General features: G+C 40.5%; 1 protein-coding gene across 6 annotated transcripts in view; it reads left to right on the forward strand.

Annotated features, from left to right (window-relative positions):
• The first annotated feature begins 298 nt into the window (after nucleotides 1-298).
• Nucleotides 299-19,487, forward strand: part of PHC2 (polyhomeotic homolog 2) — a 112,196-nt gene continuing 93,007 nt past the window's right edge. For 3 of the 6 annotated variants that reach the window (XM_007979507.3, XM_007979509.3, XM_007979511.3), the window contains exon 1: nucleotides 299-418. The gene's annotated coding sequence lies outside the window, so the exon portion shown is untranslated. Of the gene's footprint in view, nucleotides 419-1,104; nucleotides 1,214-19,487 lie in introns of those variants that run through there. The other 3 variants (XM_007979508.3, XM_007979510.3, XM_037996702.2) reach the window with 1 other exon arrangement.

Genomic DNA, 19,487 nt, shown 5'->3' on the forward strand with positions numbered 1-19,487 from the left:
ATGTTGGCTGAATCTGGATCTCTCTGGCTGAGACAAACCTCTCCATCCGCGAGGTGGGAAAACTGCGCGCGGTCGCCATGCGGAGCTCAGGTAGAGGAGATGCTCCCGGGGGCACCGGGCTCCAGAGCCTCCCCACTACCCCGCCCACCCGCCCGTTGCCATGGCCACCGGTTCAGGCTGGGAGCAGCACTAAGGCGTGTTCCGCCCAATCCCCGCCCTTCCAGGGTGACCATTGGCTGGAGCGGCCACGTGACGCGCGCTGGTATGCTAATATATGGTAATGAAGCCCACGCCCCTCCTCCGCGGGCCGCGTCCGAGTAGCCAGCAGGGTGCGCGGCGCCGAGCCGAGGGGGCGGGCTGAGGGGCGGCCCCCGGGAGAGAGCGGCCAGGTGGAGGAGGAGCGCGGAGGCGACCGCAGGTAACGGGCGGGCGCGTGCGCGCTGGGGCCGGCTTGCGGCTGATGGGCAGCGCGCGGGGGACACCGGCCGCCGCGCTGCCGGCTTAACCCTTTGGGCACCCAGCTGTCACGGTCGGGCCGGAGCGCTCGGCCAGGACGGGCCGCGCAGGGCGGGGGCATTGCCATGGGCACGGACAGGCGGGCGGCAGGCGGCCTGACCCCTGGTCCGCGGCGTGGGGCCCGCGCTGAGAGCCCGCAGTCCCGGCCAGCGACCGGTAGAGCGCGGCGCCCCCAGGCCGGTAACCCGCCGCGAGGAGGGCTGCGGGGAGCTCTGGGGCCGAGGCTTGCCGGGGGGCTGCCGGGAACGGGAACGGGCCGAGGTCCCGTCACTGGCGCGCTTTCTCCGGACACCGAGCCCCCTCCCGCGGAGAGGCCCGCGCCGCGGCAGCCCGTGGCCTTGCGCGGCCTGCGCCTGCTCCGCTCGTCCCGCAGAGTGCGGGGAGACCCGGGGTTCGGGCCTGACCAGGGCGCCCGCTCCCCAGCCGCGGCCTGACAGCCCAGCCGCCGGCACTTTCGGTCCAGAGTCAAGCGTGGCGTGGGGGGCACCAGCAGAGGGAACCGGGGTTGCTGGAACTGGGAGGAGAGAACAGTCCCCTAGAGGAAAAGCGGGCCCCAAGGTTGGAGAAAGAAGGATGCCCTAGAAAGGCGCTGGTCCCTTGTTTTCTGTGCTGGGTGATGACCTGACACCCATGGGAAAAGGTCGGTGCTGGACACCTGGATCGGGTCTGTCATGCACAGAGGAAGCGGCTGTTCTACGTGAGTGTCTAACACTTTTCTTATAAGGCGAAGCTTAAATTCATCTTCCTCCCCCAACCCCCTCCTAGGTCTGCTACAGAAGTGTCTTCTTGTAATTATCCCCCCTCCCCCATTTCACTAAGACTGGTGGCAGCTTTAGGCTCACAGTGTAATTTAGCTTTCGCTACAATAGAAATCGTAGGAGGAGAGATGCGCCACTGATATTAAGCTTACCCTGGGAGTTTCTTGGAAGTGTGGGGGGGGAAAATATTTCTGTCACTAGTGGGGATGAAAATCGGCTAATGCGTCCAGGATATCAATAGAGTTTATTTTATGAGTCTAAACTCGTTCCTTCTAAATCAAGAGAAAACGCGGTTACACATGAAAAGTACCAGGAACCAATTTGATTTTGCAAGTGAAGTGCAAATTGCACTTCCACGTTGCTCTTGATGTCTTTTATCACCCAACAACAAATACTTGGCATATGCCAGGCACTCTGCTATGTCTTGGGGATGCAAAGATGAATAAGATAATTAGTCCTTGTCCTGAAAGAAGTGGTGGGAGAAACAAATGAAATTGCTAGTAAAAGTGATTAACAGCACAATAGACGTGAATGCAAAGGACTGTGAAAGCACAGAGGAGGGAACAATTAGCTGTCTGAGAGGACCAGGGAAGGCTTTCCAGAGAACACATTTAAACAAGGTGTTGAAGGGTGAATAGGAGTTCACCTTGCAGAGAAAATTGGAAAGGACTGAAAAGGCAGCCAAAGCGGGGGAACAGCAAATGCAGCCACATAAAGAATATGTTATCTCTAGGGAATGGCTTTCTATTGTAACTATGGCTTTTTTCCTTCCTCTGTAATGTAACTTTCTAAAAGTAGCCTGGAATTTCTCATTCCCAGCCCAGTTGTCCAGTGATATTTTTTGTCTGCCATATTTTCCCCTCATCAGTTTTTCTGAGCCTCATCCCTGGTCTTTGTCACTCATGTCTTTCCAAGTAAGAGTCCATCATGTGGAGGTGGAATAGGAGTAGTTTTCAATCGCTCTAAAGGAGAGGGCCTGAAAACTGGGCATAATGTTTGGCACTAGAGGCAGCATCTGAGGAGGGCAAATCTAAACCATACAAAAAGAGAATACATGGCCATAACTAGGGAAGCAATGCTGGATGTCAAATCTGTGAGACCTGGGGAAGTAAGTATTACGATCAGAAGCTGGAAGGATCTGGATTAAGAGAGGACTGGAGTGTGAGATGGGTCAGGGCAAGTAGTCCAGGACTGAGACCATGAATCGTGCAAATGCAGCTGGGCCCACTGTTGCATGGTGCCAGCTGTGCACAACAGCGGTGGATCTGCCAGACTGGGCCAGGCCCTCCATAGGCTTTCCAATGCCTCCTCCTTTCTGTTTACCCTCCCTCCTTACTATTATCCTCTTCTCTTCATCCCAGTTTCCACCCATGTCTCACATGTATTGGGCTTCTTTTAATGAGGTCTTAGCTACCAGAGCAGAGAAAATCCCATTCTGCTGTCTTAGTATCTATCTCTAGAACTATAAATAGTTCATTTAACCTCATCAGCCATCAACTAGCCAGCCTATTTTTACTTCCTAATCATTTAGAAGCTGAGCAAGGTTGGGCCCAGAGTAGCAAAGTGGACCTCATCCCCAAAACTCTCGTAATATTTGAATCAAATAAAGGCCTTTTTGCTTTGCTCAGACCAAATTTATTTTTAGAACAGCTTAGGGCGAGTTTTTAGCAAATTTTCTGTTTTGAGTTATATTACAGATCAAGTCTAAAGAAGGTGTCACTGGAGTGACATGCTTAATATGCTCTGCTAAGATTGATGATACTGTAAGTCCTGGAAAATCATGGGCGGTATTTACGCAGTCTTCTCAATCAGCGTATTTCTGAACACCTGCTTGTGTGCAAATACTGTCCTGTATTTGTGATGTGGAGGAGATAGGAAAATGAGAGGGGTGGTGTAGTATGCGGGTTATTCTCAGCTAAACAAAGATTTGGATCCCAGTTCTACCAGGTACTTGCTACATGACTTTGACTTCAGTTTCTTCATCTGTAATAATGCCACCTACCCAATATTGTTGTGATGAGTAAATGAAATCACAAATGTATAGCAGTCATTTAGTACCTTTTTGAGATGCTTAATGTGTGGTATTATAGGAGCTGAGAAAAGAAAAAAAATGGTGATAATTGAAGCCATATGATTAGCTGAGTTCACCGGTGGTAACAGCATAGAAATAGAATAGAGGATGAAGGACTGAAACTTGGAGATATATCCCACATTTAGGGAGGGAGGGAGAAGCCATGGAGTTTGTATGGTAGAAAATAAGGAATATCAAAGAAGCAAGATAACCATCTAATTTATTCATCAAACAACTGCATTCTATTCACCACCATTTGTTGTGTACCTGACAGATGCCAAGGCCGGTTAGACATGCTATTAACCATGAGAGTGTAGTATCATAGAAGTCAAGAGAAGAAAAAGTTTTGAGCTGCAGAAATTGGTCTGCAGTATGAAATTGTATAGAAAGAGTGGGAAACATTCATTACATTTAGTAAACAGAAGGTCATTAGTAACTTTTTGAAAATGATAGCTTCACTAGAGTGGCGGGGGTGGCCATGGGGATATTAAAAGCCACATTAGAGAGAACTGTGGCATTAGATGCAGATAAGAAGTGGAGACAGCATGCAGATCACCTTTTGTATGTTTGGCAATGAAAGGAAGAAAAGAAATAGAAAAGTGATTAGCGAAGACAGCACAGTCAAGTGGAAGATTTAATTTTCCCTGTCTGCTTCATTATTTTAGTTGACCTAAAATATTATTCTTTTTCTTTCATATCCTTAATAGTAAGTCAGCAGTCCATTTCTTAAACTTATTGCTTTGACAACTACCTGTATGTTTCATTGAACAGTAATAGTACAGCTATCATTTGTTGAGTGCTCACTATGTTCTAGGCATTGTGCTAAGCTCTTTGTATACATTCTGTTCATTATCCCATTTAATCTTCCCAGCACCAGATTATAACCACACAACCTCTTGGCAACATGGAAAGACTAAGTAAATTGCCGGAGGTCACATAGCTAATGAGTGGCACAGATGGGATTTGGATCCAGCTCAGACTCTAAAGCTTTCCTGAAGGATCATGCTATACTGTCTCTGAAGTCAGGGCCAGCTTTGTGGGTATGCAACCTGTGCAGTCTCCCAGGGCCCTATGTTTAGAGGGGCCCAGGCTTGGTTTAATACTCTCTTGTTGCTGTCTTGGAATTCTTGATAATTTTTAACAAGGGGGTTCTACATTTTCATTTTGCACCAGGCCCCACAAATTAGGTACCCAGTTCTGCCTGAAGGTATCTGTACTACCTCCTGAAGGTAGGAAAGCATTTTGCGCTGTGGCCTTTGTTTTGGGTAGGTGGCCTAAGTCCTTGCTGTGTCATGCTGCACAATGACATTTTCCTATGGTCCCCTCATTTTGAACTCCATGAGTTTGCTGGTGTGAAGGGCAAAAGGAAATGCCCAGTCGATATGAAGAGAATAGAGAATAAAGAGGCAAGGAATTGCTTACTTAGAATGACTTCTGGAAACTCATCCACCATGTTGTGAGGGTATTACTAGAGAGAGTTATAGTCCTGATGCTATTGTTACTCCCAGTTTAAATGCAGCACAAGTTCATTTCTATTCCTTTTTTAGTTAGATATACCCATTTGTTCATGGGAAGATATGGAGACCATTTTTCAACCTACTGAAACAGAAATTGGAGTGGAACAGGTACACTACGACTTGTCTGCCCTCATCTGGTGCCTTTTTAACCAGATTGATGCTACCCTTTGACCCTCAAACCATGGACACCCCCCCCAGCAGCTTTGAACCCCACTGGTTGCCACCATTGTCTGGAATGCTTCTGTTCTCTCTTGCCTTTGTTGCCTGCTCTGTTCCTTCATCTACCCACATGAATCAAGAAAAACAGAAACTTCTATTTTCTCTCATTTTTGGCTTTACAGTCACTACTTGGAACTGACAACCAATTAGGTTTTTCTGGGTTTCATGGTTATGGTTCTCTCAGAAAGAGTTTTTACTCATCCTCTTGTTCCTCTCACTTCTGGTCTCTCTGAGTAATGATTTGACCAAGTCCTAACATCACTTGACACTTACCACTTGACCAAGTCCTATGCCAACCAACCTGGATTCCTTTGTGGGGGAAATCAGACAAGATTGAGATTGTATTGCCTCCTCCCATTACCTGTCTCATCCCCGTTCAGAGTGTTTGTTCTCATTTTCTATGCCCAACATGGATCAGGTAAGCCTAAGAATATGTGAGAAGAAAAATATGAAGAGATGTCCAATATAACCTGCAGTATACACATGAAACACAGTTTACATGACTGGGCTGGGTCTTCTCCGTAGTCTCCTAGTTATGCTGTAACATGGTCTCCATAAGGCACTGTAGTAGTTATCCATTGCTGTATAACAAATTACCCCAACATTTACCAGCTTAAAACAAAATTTTCTACTTATCTTTTAAGACTCATTTCAAGCATTACCTCTCAGAAGGCATTTCCCAGCTTGCTTTTTAAGAATTAGTAATCTCCTCTTTGATATTTCTTCATACGTTAGCATCTCATTATAGCATTTACCACATTGTTATAATTGCTAAGGACCATGTCTTTTTCATACCCTTAACTTAAGCTCCTAAAACTATTTCTTGAACATCATAGATGCTCAGTAAATGGTTGTTAAAAGAGCTTAAGAATAACTCATACCTTTATCGGCTTTCACTCTATTCTTTATAAAACGTAGGTATATTGCAAAGTATCTAGCCTTGTTTCCTGTGATAGGCTCATATATCATTGTTGTTGAAGTTTAAATGTAAAGAAACTGTTGTATATGTCCAAGACTGCTTGACTTGCCAACTTATCTACTCCAGTGAAGGCTTCTTGAACTTATCTTTATCTATAGGTCTCTGTGCCATTCCTAGTCTGAAACCAATTCTGGCCTTTATAGGAAATTATACAGTGAGCACCCCTAGTCCAGAGATACTTGGTTCAATAACAAAGTCAACATGTGTTCACTATTCATATATGTGACTCTCAATTTTATGAGGGTACATCTGTGTCTGGCTTATTCACTGCTCTTTTCCCAACACCATGCCCTAGTAGATGCACAGTAAATACTTAGTGAATGAATTAATGAAACTCAGTTCTTGATAACTCATGTCCCATTCCTGTTATCCAGGTCCTGACCTCTGATCACCCAGAATCTTAAGCCTGATTCATCATTTCATGTGACCCAGACTTTTTGTTTTGGTCCTTGACTTTTATCTTCCAGGACCTTACTATAGCTGGATAAGAATCTGACCCTTTGCTTACTCAGAACTAAAGTATCTCTTTGTTTCTTGATCATCCTAACTAATAATATAGGCCAGATGCCCTTAGAAAAATATTATTTTCTCTACCTGAAGCCAGAAACATTCAGAATACATATCAAATGTATTTAAAAATATTTAAACTGAAGATAATTACATTCAAATTTCTAAAGAAAGTAAACCGGCCCTTTAAGAAACAAGTTTTGGGCAGAGACCAGCATCTAAAATTTTGTAAGTCTATTAGAATGATTAACTTGTAAGCTTCAGCAAATCAATGCAAATTAATTTTTATACCAACCAGTGAATCAAAGGAGGGGAGGGAAAGGAGTGAGTGGGTAAATATGGTTGCCAGGGAAACTTTTCCTGACAGAAGAGAGAACCTCTCAGGAATTTATACAGGCCCACAGAAGCAATGTAACCTGATCTTTCTCTGTTCTCTTTCTGATGGGGGAAGAAAAGATGTAGAAACCGTGGGTACACATAAAGGTGGCTTTAGGCTTTTCAAGAGATTTGAGGAGTAAGTTCTCCAGGACAAATGATGACTATTATAAGGCACCCATTCCTTCTAAGGAACCATCTGGAAATAAATCTATCTCTAAAATAGTATTAATGAATCAATGTCTATAATAGTATTAATTTACTCAATAAATATTTATTAATCACTTTTTTTTTTTTTTGAGACGGAGTCTTGTTCTGTCCACCAGGCTGGAGTGCAATGGTGTAGTCTCAGCTCACTGCAACCCCCAGCCTCTCGGGTTCAAGCAATTCTCCTGCCTCAGCCTCCCGAGTAGCTGGGACTGCAAGTGTGCGCCACCACGCCCGGCTAATTTTTGTATTTTTAGTAGAGACGGGGTTTCACCACATTGGCCAGGCTTGTCTTGAACTCCTGACCTCGTGATCCACCCTCTTCGGCCTCCCAAAGTGCTGGGATTATGGGCGTCAGCCACCGTGCCCAGCCTTATTCAGCATTTTCTAAATAAAATATATATATTTCCTTTGCCCAGAAGGAAATATAATTATAAGCAGTTGATAATTTGAAAGTACTGCATTATACCTAGTTCTTTAACTTTTGCCTCAAATTAATTTTTTTAGTGTAGGGTAATGTGAACTTAACTAAATATTTAATGCTTTTTCTAGAAATAAAATTCTGTTTCTGTACAAAAAGCTTAACACAAGTGTATCTTCTGTTATTTCTTTTCTTTGGTTGCTGCTCCTGAGAAAAACCTAATTCATTGGTCTATAAAGCCATACCCAAAGTAGATGTTCATCTACTGACAGTGTCATCTTAATTTTAGATACAGTACCAGTGAAGGACACATCCATCTCCTTGATGGCTAAAATCATGAGATCCTTCTTATTTTAGCTGTACGGGACGGATGGTTTCAGGTCTTAAAATCTTGGCTGTAAAATGCGTTTGGATTGAAATATAGAACACTGTCCCATATCTGAAACCTACCATTCAGTGTCTCCATTCCTTCTCTTCCCACTTTTATTTTGTTTTCAGTTACAAATAAGGCTTGCATTTGTTTGAAAAAATATATAATTTTTAAGTCCTTTAATACTTTAATGTGCTAGAGTTATGTTCCAAGCACAGTATCTTCCATTGGCCTGCAGAGAGGCAGTCGGAGGTAAAGGTTCACTGCAGGGACACTAGAGCCAGGATGCTGAGGCTCCAGCCTTGCCTCTTAGCCACTCATGAGCTGTGAACTTCCCAGCCTCCTTCCATCTGTACTCTCTCTGCTCCAGTCTTCTTGGGTATAGTGGAGGAGAATCACAGTCCCTACCTCGAAGAATTATAGATTTAAACAGGTTAATACATGTGAGGTACATAATAAGAATTGTGTAAGTTTTACCTTTCATTATTCCCTATGGCCTCCTAGATAGAGTTGATCCCATTGAAGGAAGAGAAAGTTGAGATGTATAAAGGTATAATAACTTTCCTAGGGTATACAGTAAGTTTAGATTCAGACTATTCTCATTCTTAAGTTAGCACAGAAGTTTTCCATTCCACTTAGTAAGAGAGAGAGAAAATGAAAATTAGAATAAGAGGGCAGAACTTGGCTTTTAGGGCATTTTGAAATAGAGGTTACTTCACATAAGATGGTGACACTAAAGCACGTGAAAATGAAATTGCTTTATCCAAGGCAGAGTGTTAGAAATGGTTTGGAATAATATAAATAGGGAATATAATACTGGGTCAGGCCCATCGTATAACCAGCCCAAAATTTCGTTTCTGATCGTGATAACAGAGCTCAATTGGAGGGCGTATTGTAGCTGCTAGCCATGACAAAATCTTCTGATTACAAGGATGGACTTGCCGATCCCTGTCTTTTAATATCCTGCTGCCTTTGTTTACCTGAGTATTTAAGCTTTATTTCTATTTTTGGCTTCTACAATCTTATTTATTTTTTCAACAAACATTTAATAAGCTTCTATACTCCACTCTAGCAGCTGGGGATGCAAAGATGAGTAGAACCCAGGCATGGTACTACAGAGGTTTCTAAAGAAAGAAAGACATGGAAACATTAATTATGGTACTGTGCTTAGTACCGTAATAGAAGTATGGACTCTGCTTAGAAATGTTAGGAAAAGTTTTCTGGAGAAAGTGACATTTGAAGGGTAAGAGGGAGCTTCTCAGCCAGACAGGAAGCAGTGTGTGCAAAGGTGGGGGTGTCTTTGCTTGAGAAAGCACATATGGGAGACCTCCAAACAACCTTCCAAGACCACAGCAGAACATATGAGGAGGGTTGTCGCAGAAACGAGTCTGAAAAGTAGGCTGGCATCAGATCACAAAAGGCTTGGTTTACCAGGCTGAGGAATTTGGACTTTATAGTGGCGACCAAAGGGAGCTGTTAAAGCCCTTAGGAGTAATGTGATCAAATCTGCCTTTTAGAAAGAACACATCAGCAATGTGAAGGGTGGTTTGGACGGGAGTGAGACCAGAGACCGAATCATGCAGCTAGCAAAGAACCTTTAATGAGCCTTCTCGTCTACTGCCAGTATGTTTACTCTTGAATATATATGTCTGTTCATTCAACCCCGGTTTGTTAATGGCATATGAGATACTGGACTTGCTGCTGGAAATACTGAGAAACAACATACTACCCATGTCTTGAAGTTGCTTGCAGTGTTTTATTTGTCCTAAACACAAACTTTCTTGAGTTTTCAGCTTCTCTTTTCTATCCTCTACTTCATCTCAGTCCCGGGACTGGGGTTCTGGTATGTTGAAGTAAGCTCATTTGGGTTTATCTTGTCTGTACTCCTCATGACATCACCCATAACTCCTTCCTTTCAGCCCTCATATTTCCAGAGTGCAAAGTTCTAATCATTTAATAAGTTCCTGTAGAGAATGCATCTATTACATCCCTTTATTTAGACTTCTGCTATTTAAATTCTTATTTTTTTCTTATTTCCCCCATCCTCAAGTACTGTATGTTAGCCCTCTTAGTCACACACTTTGCCCTACTGCCTGTCCTTTACTAGCTTACAAAGTCCCGTCTTTATTCCTCTTTTCCTGTTTCCCCAAGTATATGCATACCAGAATTGCAGACTACATTATTTTCTTTGCTTTTCCCATGTGGGTGCCTTTCCCCCATGAGATCACAGTCCCTAGAGGAATAGCTCCTGACAATAAAGAAACTGAAGATGAGGCAATATTTCTCCTGAAATAGAAGAGAAGATGGAGTTGTATTAGAAACACTAGTGTTTATTACATAATAATTGGAATTACAACTTATTGAGTGCTCGTATATGATAATTGTCATGCGAGAGCATTACGTGAATTCTTATTTAATCCTCACAGCCCCTCTGAGGTAAGTACTCATGTTATTTCCATTTTACAGATGAAGAAACAGGCTCAAAGAGGTGAAAATAGTTTGGGCACGTTGGCTTACACCTCTAATCACAGCATGTTGGGAGGCCGAGGCAGGAGGATTACTTGAGCTCATGAGTTCGAGACTAACCTGGGCAACATGGCAAGACCTCGTCTCTAAAAAAAATTTTAAAAATAAGCCAGATGTGGTAGCATGCACCTGTAGTCTCAGCTACTCAGGAGGCTGAGGTGGGAGGATCACTTGAGCCCAAGAAGTCAAGGTTGCAGTGAGCTGTGATCGTGCCTCCACACTCCAGCCTGGGTACAAAAAGGAAAGAAAAAAGGGGGAAAAAAAAGAGGTGAAATAACTTGTCCAAGTTCAAATCATGAATACATTAGCCAGATTTTGAACTGAGGACTGACTCTAGAACTGAAGTTCTTCATTACTGTGTAATGTAGGGTAAACATGCAGGCTTTGAGTTCAAGTACCTATGGTCATTAAGAGTGAGCTGATTTTTTTCAATCTTCCTTTAGTTATCACCAAATCTAGTTTATGTTTATCTTCTTGATTCTTACTAGTGATCTTAGTAAGCTGTTTTATTTGAATCACAAGAAGGTCCAGGCATGTTTCCCTCCCCCAAAGTTTGTGATCAGTGTCATAATTATATAGATTTGAGTTTGTATGTTAGCACTATTGTGGTGTTATAGTTCATTGTAGATACTATGCTTACAGTTTTGGGACCTACCTCGAGGTGAATGGATTGTGCCTTGAAACATGGTTGCATAACATGTTTGTTGTAGAGAGAGCTAAATATCCTTTAAAAAGAAATGTTGTTTATGTAATAATTTCCACACCACATCAGCCTTCCCTAGTGATAAGTAGTAGACTGAGTAATGACCACCCAAGTATATTAATTCTTTATCCCCAGAACTTGTAAATATTACCTTATAAGGAAAAGGGGTATTTGCAGATGTGATTAAATTAAGGATCTTGACATGGAGGGGTTATATCTGGGTGGGCCCTAAATACAATCACAAGTGTCATTATAAGAGAGAGGCAGAGGGAGACACAGACAAGTGGGAGGCAATGTAAATGCAGAGGCAAAGATTAGAGTGATATGGCCACAAGCAGAGAGAGCCAGCAGTAACCAGAACCTGGAAGATTCAACAAATAGATTCTTCCCTAGAACCTCCAGAGGGAGCACAGCCTGCTGACCCCTTGATTTCTACCCAGTAAAGCTAATATTGAACTTCAGGCCTCCAAAACTGTGAGAGAGTGAGTTTCTGTTGTTTTAAGCCACTAAGTTTGTCATTGTTTTTATGGCAGCAATAGGGGACTAAACAATGAGGGTAGTCACTTATACTGCTTAGCTCATTTTGAGAGAAAATATTATGACTTAATAAAGATAACAACCAACTAATATAACATGTATAATAATAATTTCAGCAAACATGTATGTAGTCTTTACTATGTGCCAGGCAGTGGTGTAAGCATTTGAAATGAATTTACTCATTTATTCTTCATAGCAACTCCCATAATGGGAGTTCTGTTTTAAATGGGAAGGGCACAGAGAAGTTAGGTAACTTGGCCGAGGTGATGCAGTTAGTAAATGGTGGGGCCAGGACCTGAACCAAGGCAGACAGTTTGATTTCAAAAGTCCATGCTATTAAACGCTATGCTATACAGAGCTTCACACTGGGCAAGTATTCCACAAAGGACAATGTGACAATGTCTAAAGTCTTTTCAATCTTCTAGTCTGTTCTTCATGTTTTCTGCTGTGTTCATTGTTTTTATCCTTTTCCATTAGGTAGCCTTTATCTTTAGCATTTTTTCTCTTCTAAATATCCTTGTGTAGTTTTGGTATCAGGATAATTCTAGGCTCATGAAATGAGTAGGTAGGAGTTTCTTTTTCTGTTTTCTAGAAGAGTTTATTGGTATTGGCATTATTTCTTTTTTCGAATATTTAATGGAATTTACCAATAAAGCCGTCTATGCCTGGAGTTATCTTTGTAAACAGATTTTAAACCAAGAATTCAGGTACTTTAGTAGCTATAGGGCTATTTAGGTTATCTATTTCTTCTTGAGTGAGCTCTGATAATTTGTGTCTTGAAGAATTTATCCATTTCATCTAAGTTGTTTAAGTTGTTGGTATAAAGTAGTTCATAATATTGCTTCATTATCCTTTTAATGTCTGTAAGATTTCTTTCATTCCTATGACTGGTGATTTGTGTCCCCTTTCTCTCTCTCTCTCACTCTCTTTCTCTCTCTTGCTCTTGCTCCTTTTTCTGATCAATCTGGCTGGAGGTTTTTCAATTGTATTGATCTTTTCAAAGTCAGCTTTTCGTATCATCGATTTTTCTCTGTAGTTTTTCTGTGTTCTACTTCACTGTTTTCCACTCTTTATTATTTCCTTCCTTTGCTTACTTTGCATTTTATTTACTCTTCTTTCTCTAACAAAATAGAAGCTGAGGTTAATGATTTGAGATCTCTCTTCTTTTCTAACACTAGTGTTTTCATGCTATAAAATTTCCTTTAAGTACTACTTCGCCTATATCCTACAGATTTTGATACGTAATGTTTTTGTTTCCACTAGGTTTAAAATATTTTCTAATTTTCTTTAGGATTTCTTCTTTGAACCATGAGTTATTTTGAAGTGCATTGTTTGGTTTTCAAATATTAGAGATTTTCCTAATGGCTTTCTGTTACTGCTTTCAAGTATAATTCTGTTATGCTTAGAGAATATGCTTTATATGATTTCAGTTCTCTTAAATTTATTGAGACTTATTTTATGGCCCAGAATGTATATTCTGTTGTCATTAGGTGGAATGTTCTATATATCTAAATTAAGTTTATAGTGTTGTTCAAGTCTTTTATATCTGTATTAATTTTTACATCTACTTGTGTCATCAATTACTAAGAGAGGAGTATTGAAATCTCCAACTATAATGGTAAACTTGTGTTTTCCTCCTTTTGGTGCTATCAGTTCTTACTTTATGTATTTTGAACTCTGTTACTAGGTACATGCACATTTAGGATTGTATGTACTCTTGATGAACTGCCCCTTTATCATTATAAGATTACCTTCTTTTTTCTGGCAATATTCCTTCTTCTGCAGTCTATTTCATCTGATATTGATATAATCACTGCAGCTTTCTTATGGTTATTGTTTGCATGGTGTATCTTTTCCACCATTTTACTTTTAGCCTATATATGTCTTTATTTTTAAAGTATGTTTCTGTAGAAAGCATATCTTTGGTTTTTAATCCACTATGAAAATTTCTGCTTTTTAATTGGGATGTTTAAACAATTTACATTTATTATAATTATTGGGTAGCTGGCTTTGAGTTGACATTCTTGCTATTTGTTTCCTATCTGTCCTATTTGTTCTTTGTTCCTTTTTTTCTCTTTTTTTTTTTTTTTTTTTTTTTTGCCTCATTTAGGATTATTTGAGTTACTTATTTTTGATCCCATATTGTCCTCACTAAAATTGTAAACAGATTTTAAACCAAGAATTCAGGTACTTTAGTAGCTATAGGGCTATTTAGGTTATCTATTTCTTCTTGAGTGAGCTCTGATAATTTGTGTCTTGAAGAATTTATCCATTTCACCTAAGTTGTTTAAGTTGTTGGTATAAAGTAGTTCATAATATTGCTTCATTATCCTTTTAATGTCTGTAAGATTTCTTTCATTCCTGTGACTGGTGATTTGTGTCTTTGTTTTGTCTTTTCTTAGTGCTTGTCCTCCTGTTTATAACTTACGTCTTCAACTTATCCCTGTCTATCTCGAAATAATATATATCACTTTACATATAGTGGAAAAACATTAAAGCCATATACTTCCATTTTTCCCTTCCGGCCCTTTCAGTTATTGTCATGTATTTTATTTAACATATTTTATTATTACTTTAAGTAGTCAATTATCTTTTAAAGATACTTAAAAATGAGGAAACATGACCTTTATATTTACTCACCTATTTATTGTTTCAGATGTCCTTTTTATTCCTTTGTGTTTCTGTTATCAATTTCTTTAGACTAAATAACTTTCTTTAATATTTTTGGTAGTGCAGTTATACTGGAATTAATTAATTCAGTGTTTATCTGTCTGAAAAGTTCTATTTTACCTTTATTTTGAGAGATATTTTTACTAGGTAAAGAATTCTAGGTTAATAGTTTCTTCCAGGACTTTAAAGATGTCTATCCATTGCCTACTGGCTTGCATGGTTTATGAGAAGAAATCTGCTGTAATTCTTTTTTTTTTGAATTGGAGTCTCATACTGTCACCCAGGATAGAGTGCAGTGGTGCGATCTTGGCTCACTGCAACCTCTGCCTCCAGGGTTCATGCCATTCTCCTGCCTCAGTCTCCCGAGTAGCTGGAACTACAGGTGCCCGCCACCACGCCTGGCTAATTTATTTATTTATTTTTGTATTTTTGTATTTTTAGTAGAGACGGGGTTTCACCGTGTTAGCCATGATGGTTTCGATCTCCTGACCTCGTGATCTGTCCGCCTCAGCCTCCCAAAGTGCTGGGATTACAGGCGTGAGCCACTGTGCCTGGCCAGAAATCTGCTGTAATTCTTATCTATGTTACTCTAATGTCTTTTTTTCTCTGGTTACTTTTAAGGTTTTCTTTTTATCACTTCAGCAGTTTTATTATGATGTTCCTTGGAGTCACTTTCTGTATATTATGCTTGAATTTATGGATTTCATCGAATTTGGAAAACTTTTAGCTATGGTTTCTTTAAATATTTTTTTTATGTTCCCTTCCTCCCCATGTCTCTTTTCCTTCTGGAGCTCCAATTTCATGAATATTAGATCGCTTGATATTGTCCCACAGGTCACTGATGCTCTGTTCATTTGTGTTCAGTCTCCTGTGTCTCTGTGCCTCATTTTGGATAATTTCTAATTCTGTGTCTTCAAGTTCACTGATCTTTACTTCTGAAGTTTACAATCTGTTGTTAATCTCATCTAGTCTAATTTATGTCTTTTTTATACTTTCCCTCTCTCTTGTCCTCATGTTCATGTTTTCCTCTACTTCTTGAACATGTGGAACATATTTAGTAAAAGTGTTTTAATATACTTGTTTGCTAGTTCTTTCATCCATGTCACTTCTGAGTATGTTTTTACTTGTTTATTTTTTCTTCTGGCTTAAAGTCTGATCTTCCCATTTCTTTGCATGCCTGGTAATTTTTTATTGGGGACTAGGTATTGTTAATTTTATATTCTTGATTACTAAATTTCATTATATTTCTTTAATTAGTTTTGGCTTTTATTTTGGATGCAGTTATGTTACCTAGGATTACTTTGATCCTGTCAAAGATTGCTTCTAAGCTTTATTATGGTGGGTCCAGAGCAGCCATTGCTCTAGAACCAATTTAGACCTCACTACTTTGGCAATATCCTTCTGGGGGTTGTATCTAATTCCTTGTCTATTACAAGGTCTTTCTACTCGGATAGATGTGAACACAAACTATTTACAGCCCTGTAAGAACTCTGGGAATGGTTCTGCCTGCTCCTTTCCAGTAGTCTTGAGTGGGTTCCTCTCATGCATGTGCAGACCAGTACTTAGTCAAAGACTCTAGGGAAGCCTGTCGGTAGAACTCCAGAGTGTTCTCTCTCTCTATCTCCAGTTCTCAGTCCCACAAATTCTAGTCACTTTGCCCTCCTGGATGTCTAATCTCAGTCACCTCGACTCAGTGAGATCTAGTCCTCCTCCCTGTAGTGCATCCAGGAACTGCCTGTAGGCAGTAAACTGGTACACTCATAGGACTCACTTTGTTTGTGTCCCTTTTCTTAGAGATCACTGGCCTATGTTGCCTATGTTGCCAATGTCTGAAAACCATTTCTTTCTATATTTTGTCCAATTTTTTTAGTTGCTTAAGGCAGGATAGTAAATCTGGTCCCTGTTTTTTTAACTTCTAAATAGAAGTCTCAAACTTATTTTTTAGGGAACGTACATGTTGACTACTAGTAGATTCCTTTCTTTAAAGAAATTCTGTCATTTAAAATATGGCTTGTGAATAGTTAAAAAGTAGATCTGCATTTAAAATAAAATTCTACATGATAAATTAAAATAGGATTTAGGAAATTTAGATCTTCCCCCACCTTGCTATCTAGCATATGATTAGAGAGTAATTCATTGCTATTAGAATGGCAGAGGTTTGAAAAAGAATTTCAAAATAAGGCTAAGGCAGACCAGACTGTGATTGACTGCAGATCCATGGTTGTACAGAGCGGTAACCAGTTACTGAGTCTTGGCTGTAAACCCTTTAACTGCCCTACTGTCTATTTAAATTCTTTGTCAGTGGGCTTCAGTGTTTAAATGTTTACTTTGATAAACATCCCAACATTCAAACAAGGAGTAAAACATTCAGAACCATTGAGATAAAGATCCAAACAATAGTGAGAACATCTGACAAATGCTAACTTTGTAAACTGTAGAAGCCTCCACTAACTACAGACTGTCTGACCCCAGAATTAGGACTTTTCTCCCTGTCCTTGCTGGCCACACTGAAAATAAGTGAGGCTAATTACAGTAATCTATCCTAGGGGCAGGTTATTTGGGGCAATAAATCAACCTCAACTGTTAACCTTTCGTGTGTGTGTGGGGTGTGTGTGTGTGTGTGTGTGTGTATATGTGTGTGTGTGTATGTGAGAGAGGGAGAGAGAGAATAGATATGTAAACATGATGCATGGTCACTTATTTATTTAGTATCTTTTTTTTTTTTTAAATTAATTAATTTATTTATTATTATTAAACTTCAAGTTGTAGGGTACATGTGCACAACGTGCAGGTTTGCTACATATGTATACTTGTGTCATGTTGGTGTGCTGCACCCATCAACTCGTCATTTACATCAGGTATAACTCCCAATGCAATCCCTCCCCCCTCCCCCCTCCCCATGATAGGCCCCGGTGTGTGATGTTCCCCTTACCGAGTCCAAGTGATCTCATTGTTCAGTTCCCACCTATGAGTGAGAACATGCGGTGTTTGGTTTTCTGTTCTTGTGATAGTTTGCTAAGAATGATGGTTTCCAGCTGCATCCATGTCCCTACAAAGGACACAAACTCATCCTTTTTTATGGCTGCATAGTATTCCATGGTGTATATGTGCCACATTTTCTTAATCCAATCTGTCACTGATGGACATTTGGGTTGATTCCAAGTCTTTGCTATTGTGAATAGTGCTGCAATAAACATACGTGTGCATGTGTCCTTATAGCAGCATAATTTATAATCCTTTGGGTATATACCCAGTAATGGGATGGCTGGGTCATATGGTACATCTAGTTCTAGATCCTTGAGGAATCGCCATACTGTTTTCCATAATGGTTGAACTAGTTTACAATCCCACCAACAGTGTAAAAGTGTTCCTATTTCTCCACATCCTCTCCAGCACCTGTTGTTTCCTGACTTTATATTCCAGGCATTTTAATCTTCATAACAGCCCTGCCAACTCAGTTTTTAGGTATACATATAAGGGATTTAATTAAAAAGCTGAGATGTAGAGATACTAAATGATGAGTTCAAGTTTTTCCATTATACTATGCTGTTTCTCACAATGCCATGCTGTATTACCCTCAGTAGCACCATAATTCAGTTGTCGGTAGACCACAAATACAACCTTGGGTCATCCGTCTTGCAGTCATGTACTCTGGGCCACAGGAGGCATTGGAAGACAGAGTTTGATGGATAATTACAGCTTTTTTCATTAGGAAAATAATTTGAAGTTCATGGTTTACATACAGTGGATCAAAACAGCAATAAAGCAGTGAATACACTTTGTTATTATCTATCTAGGCCAGTTTTACTGAAAAAGACTGATATATCCCCAATACCATACCACCTGCTACTCAAAGACAAGCCTTTTAGTTTGAGGTTGTAGTCACTATTGGCAAAGTCTGACTGTGTTTGCAACTGTCTTTTAAACTTACAGTCTTCATAAAGAGCCTTCACTTTTGAGATTGTTGCCATTGAATGATTTTTCTGTGGCTGTTTACTAGCTGGGCCTGAATAATCCCCTGCACCAGCCACTTTGCCTGCGGTCTCCTTTATTTCATTCATCATGAGGAAGCCACCTCAGGCTCCCATTGTCATTTCTCTCTGCCTATATGTCAGTGTCCAGTGTTGGTGGACTGGCTATATTTCAATACTTCAGTGTTAGATAGTAGCCCTAATAAATGCTTGTCAATTTAGCAACAGTAGTTATCCAATTATTTCTGTTGTCGTGGTATAGACAGTCTTGATTTTAACTACTTAAAAGTCCGGGCCAGGCACCATGGCTCACACCTGTAATCCCAGCAGTTTGGGAGGCCGAGACGGGTGGATCATCTGAGATCAGGAGTTTGAAGACAGCCTGGCCCGTCTCTACCAAAAATACAAAAATTAGCCAGGTATGGTGGCACGTGCCTGGGTCCCAGCTACTTGAGAGGCTGAGGCAGGAGAATTACTTGAACCCTGGAGTCAGAGGTTGCAGTGAGCTGAGATCGTGCCACTGCACTCCAGTCTGGGTGACAAGGGTGAGACTCCATCCCCCCTCCAAAAAAAAAAAGTCCATATGTAAGATCCCTGATGATAACCCTGAGTTTCCTATAAAGACAAAAATGCTACCAGCCTTTACTTTGGCTTGTGACTAATTGTGCATTAGTGCCTTACTTTTGAAATCTATGTCAAGCTTTTAATTCTGTTTCTGAATTTTTCAATGACCATGCTATCCTTCAATTACAAGATTTATGCTCCTGATGCATCATCAATACTCTTTCAAGTTTTATTTTCTAGTATTAGAGATAAGTTGCACCAAACTTGAGTATTTGCCACTTATTAGGGTAGGGGCTAGATAGGGTACATATATCTGGCACTGTATCAGTGAGGGGTTTTTTCAGCGTGAAATGTGCTGGCCCCTGTACAAGGATTAAATCCCTAACTTTGGTTTTATTAGTGATCATGCTTTTTATATACAGAATGAGGATTCCAGATTCATGCATTGTTTGTTTATTCCTCTTCACCAAAATTTAGGGTAAAGCTGGTGGTACTTGAATAGAAAAGGAAAAGTGATGTTTAGTGTTTGTGTGCACACCACGTGTGTGTGTGTACAGTGACACTTTGATTTTTAAG

The sequence above is a fragment of the Chlorocebus sabaeus genome, chromosome 20, assembly GCF_047675955.1.
Source record: "Chlorocebus sabaeus isolate Y175 chromosome 20, mChlSab1.0.hap1, whole genome shotgun sequence".
NCBI lineage: Eukaryota > Metazoa > Chordata > Mammalia > Primates > Cercopithecidae > Chlorocebus > Chlorocebus sabaeus.